This window comes from Silene latifolia, chromosome 8 (assembly GCF_048544455.1).
Source record: "Silene latifolia isolate original U9 population chromosome 8, ASM4854445v1, whole genome shotgun sequence".
In the NCBI taxonomy this organism is placed as follows: domain Eukaryota; kingdom Viridiplantae; phylum Streptophyta; class Magnoliopsida; order Caryophyllales; family Caryophyllaceae; genus Silene; species Silene latifolia.
The window spans coordinates 87749968-87754444 of record NC_133533.1 but is presented as its reverse complement, the minus strand read 5'-3'; the positions used below and the strand labels follow the sequence as shown (position 1 = coordinate 87754444).

Genomic DNA, 4477 nt, shown 5'->3' with positions numbered 1-4477 from the left:
ACTCTAGTTAGTGTCATCGCGACCCCATCGTCGTGCATTAAACACTCCAGGTATTTTTGAAATGTTTTTAAATGTTTTATTTTCAAAATCGTTTTAAGTTTTCCGAAGTAAAGTTGTACACAAACTGTCGATCAAACGCTGCGATTCCCAAAACATGTTGTAGTCCGATAATCATCGGGTGTTTGTTGGAGTCTCGCAGAGATCGGGTATTTCTGAGCCCCCACTTTGACCGAGGCTTGGACAGGGCGAAAGTCAAAGTAGAGTCCCCAGGTCAATCGAAGATTACAACCTGAAGACCTAAGCGACGTCGAGGCGGCTCGAAAGGATTCGGGCCAAGGACCTGCCGTCGGGAAGGGCGACGCCAAGGCGACACGAAGGTACGAGCCAAGGACCTATCGTCGGGAATAGTTTAGAGTCTGTCGACTTCCTGTCCAGGTCGTTTAAAGTCCGTTAGACTACGTACAAAGGCTCGCCAGCCATAGGAAGGAGTCATACCTGAGGCATCTTCGGATATGTCCTTGCGCGGTTGCGGATAAATGCTCGCCAGCTGCGGTGCGTATGTGAGGAGGGCTCGCCAGCCGCGGTGCGTTGTAAGGCTCGCCAGCCGAGACAAGGAAATGTACCCAAGGCATCTTCGGGATCTATCCTCGAAAGCTTGCGGATAAAGGCTCGCCAGCCATGGTGCGTATATGAGGAGGGCTCGCCAGCCGCGGTGCGTTGTAAGGCTCGCCAGCCAAGACAAGGAAATGTACCTGATGTGACCATAATTAGCGCATATTTAGCCCCCGAATTAGCCTTGTTCCCATGCTTTTTAGTGCATATTTGGGTCATTCATTATCTTTAGTTCTTTGTTTTGCATATTCTTTGAGATTTTGATCCCTTGGTAGGAAAGGAGTAAGAATCTTGCATTTTCATGGCAAAACGAGACTAAATTGATCGAATTCAATGACCAAGCATCAAGGAGAGACAAGATTAGAAGGCCTTTGTACATATTATAGTATATGGGCAATGATGAGGAAAGATCCTTGCATCCCCGAGGAAATCCCCAAGGATTTTATGAAGAAAAGGGAAGAAAAGAAGAAGAAAGATTGCTGAGGCACAATCCGTGCGGTTTCTCCAGAATCCGCTCGTCCCGACTCCAAAACGCACGGATTCCAGTACAGCCAATTTCGTCTTCTCCAAGCTACAAAGAAAGACTCCCTTCCTTCGAAAAAGACCGGAGTCTCCCTAAGTAGGGACTTAATCGTCATTTAAGCCCTTAGTTAACCCTAATGCATCCACCTAATTTCCACTATAAATACCCCATTAGTCTAATGAGAAGAGCATGTTCTTCTTAGCAATTCTTAGTGTAGTTAATATCAATCAAATCTCTCTTTAATATTGTAATCAACAATTAATCAAGTTTTAATACAAGTTTTAGTTCCTTAATCTCTCTTTTGTTCATCCTTTATTTTGGGTAATTGAAGATTATTTGGGTTATTATTGGGAGATTGACAACCTCTCAATCAAGCATCAAGTGCTTCTTTTATTCTTGCTTTATTATTGGAATCATTAGTAGGTATAATCTCTTAATCCCTTTTTAATTATTGCTAATTACTTTCATTCATTCATCATGTTTAACTTTGTTGGTATGATTGACAACCTTGCTAGCATGATCAACATGATAATGAGTGAGTAGTCTCTTAGCTAGGGTTAATGGGTAATTAGGGGAAACCAATATGGGGAATGATTCATGCTTAATTTAATATGCTTTCATAATTTATTTGCTTGCTTGTTTTGATCTCGACTCATGCACATGTTATGTTTGATGAAATGCGAGCCTATGAATCCTTGCATTTTTTACCCATCACCTATAATTTCAATGAGACTTGTAAGACATAAAGCAACTCGAGTCTAATTAGACCATGCGTGTTGTTGAGTAGGGAAGATTAAGTCGACTTGTAGGTGTTGTACAATCTAATCGATTCGGCTCCGGGACCCAAACTTTCCTAGGATTGTAAGATATAACCCAACTCAACCCATCACAACAATAATTGCTTGCTTATAATTTGAGAACATGTTTGTATGATCAATTCCCATGATTCCCCTATGACCCCATGATACCCTAGTGCTTTTAATCAATTGTTTACAACCCTTTTAATTCATCTTGCTTGTTTACCTTCATTGCTATTTAGTTTAGTGACCTTCTACATCAATCCAAATTGTGACACCCCTAAGACACCACTAGTTTCAATAGAAATCTCATCTCAATTCCCGTCCCTTGGGATCCGACCTTTACTTGCCTCTTTACTAATTGTAGAGTTGTTTGTGAAGCTATAAATTGTGTTTTGATTTGGACGCGACCCAACGACAATACCTATCCAATTGTGATAACGAAAAGGGTCCGATCAAAAATGGCGCCGTTGCCGGGGACGGTGTTAACTTGATTTAGATTTCCTTATATTGTTATTAGTTGTGTCTTTCTTTGCCTTGGGGAAATAAAACTCCTCAAGGTTTGTTCTAATTGTTTTCAAGTTGTTTGATATTTTGCATGTCTAGAAGGTCACAAGGTGACTTGGTACCTCTTGATCGTGAAATTGAAAGAACTTTGACAACCAATAGAAGATTTGCTAGGAGAAATTTGAGAGGTGTTAGTGAGGTTGTAGATATTCAACCAACTATTGAGTTCATCAACCCTTTTGCAAGAGAAGGTGAGGAGAACCCAACACAAAATCAACCCACAATGCCTAAGTTTTCATCACATTCCGTACCAACCGAGGATAACCTACCCAATGGTACTCCCACACCACAACATCTTACCGGAAATTTTATTGCCAAATCCGCATTTATCCAATTAGTTGAAAGAAGCCAATTTGGGGGGATGCCTAGTGAAGACCCTCATTCTCATATGGAGGCTTTTTGCGATTATTGTGATGCGATCTCACAAACCGGTGTAACTCAAGACCAAATTAGATGGGTCTTATTTCCATTTTCTCTAATTGGCACCGCCAAACAATGGTTGAAAGGCCTTGATAAGGCTACTCTCGGAATAGACTCTTGGAAGAAGTTGGCTCTAGCTTTCTACAAAAAATTCTACCCACCGGAAAAGAAAAACATGCTAAGAGCTCAAATTACGGGTTTTAAGCAAAGGGATGAAGAATCTTTGTATGAAGCTTGGGAACGGTTCAAGGGAATTTGTCGCTCATGTCCTCACCATGGACTTAGCGAATGGTTCTTGGTTCAACAGTTTTGGAACGGTCTTTATGAAGACTCAAGAAATATCCTTAATATGGGATCGAATGGGATGCTCTCCGAGGTTGATGACAACCAAACTTGGAGCAAAATTGAAGAGATGACAATCCACAATTCACAATATAGTAGGCCTCGCAAGGCCACTAGAGGAGGAAAGCACGAAGTGGACGCCGTTACTCAATTAGGTGCTCAACTTGGCTCCCATATCGATACTATCAACTTGAAGTTCGAGAAAGCAATGGCTAGACTTGAAGAAGTCTCAAAATCACAAAAGCATCATGTCAATGCCATGACGGCATCTTCATCAATCCCAAGTGGGATATGCGAGAATTGTGGAACTTTGGGTCATGACCCAAGTGAGTGTAGGGGAACAACCGAACAAGTTAATGCTTTCCAAGCATATAAAATTGGTACCCCTTATTCAAATTATTACAATGAGAATACCAAATTCCATCCAAATCTCTCATACAAAAGCCAAAATGTTCAAACTCCTCAATCAACATACACCCCACCACCCATGAGAAATCAAAACCAAAGACCCTTTTACAACCAAAACCAAGGTTATCAAAATCAATCTCCATACAATCAACAAAATGACCAAGGTTTGGATGTTCAAAAAGCGGTCCTCCAAATGCAAAAGAATCAACAAGAGTTTTTCACTCAAATGCAAAAAGATAGTCAAGCAAAGGAAATCACCATCAACAACATTCTAGCTCACACCAAGATGTTGGAAACCCAATTGACTCAACTAGCATCTTCAAGCTCACAAAGACAAAAGGGGCAATTACCACCTCAAAGTAATCCCCCAAGACATGAAACGGTTAGTGCCATTCACTTGAGAAGTGGAACAAGGTATGAAGCACCGAAGAAGCAAGTTGAGGATGAATTTGTGGAAGCTAGTGATAAGGAAGAAGTTGTGCAAAACTCCAAGGTCGGAGAACAATCAAAAGAAGAAGTTTCAAAGAAAAATGAAGACAAGGTTAAGGAGAAGGAGCCCATTGTGATTAGACTTCCTTTTCCAAGTCGTCAAGCCAAGCCCAAATTTGATGACCAACTTGGAAAGTTTATGGAAATTGTGAAGAATTTGGAAGTCTCGATTCCTTTCACGGAATTAATCAATCACGTGCCGGCCTATGCGAAATACATGAAAGACATCCTCACAAAGAAGAAGTCAATTCGGAAACTTGAGACTATCGCCTTCACCAAGGTGAGTAGTGCAATATTTCAAGGGAGTTCACCTCCAAAA

At 41.1% G+C, this 4477-nt stretch overlaps 1 non-coding gene across 1 annotated transcript; it reads right to left on the bottom strand.

Moving 5' to 3' along the window:
* Nucleotides 1–3094: 3094 nt before the first annotated feature.
* Nucleotides 3095–3201, bottom strand: LOC141597622 (small nucleolar RNA R71). Its single transcript, XR_012522847.1, has one exon. It is a non-coding gene; the product is annotated as a small nucleolar RNA R71 (small nucleolar RNA).
* Nucleotides 3202–4477: the final 1276 nt, after the last annotated feature.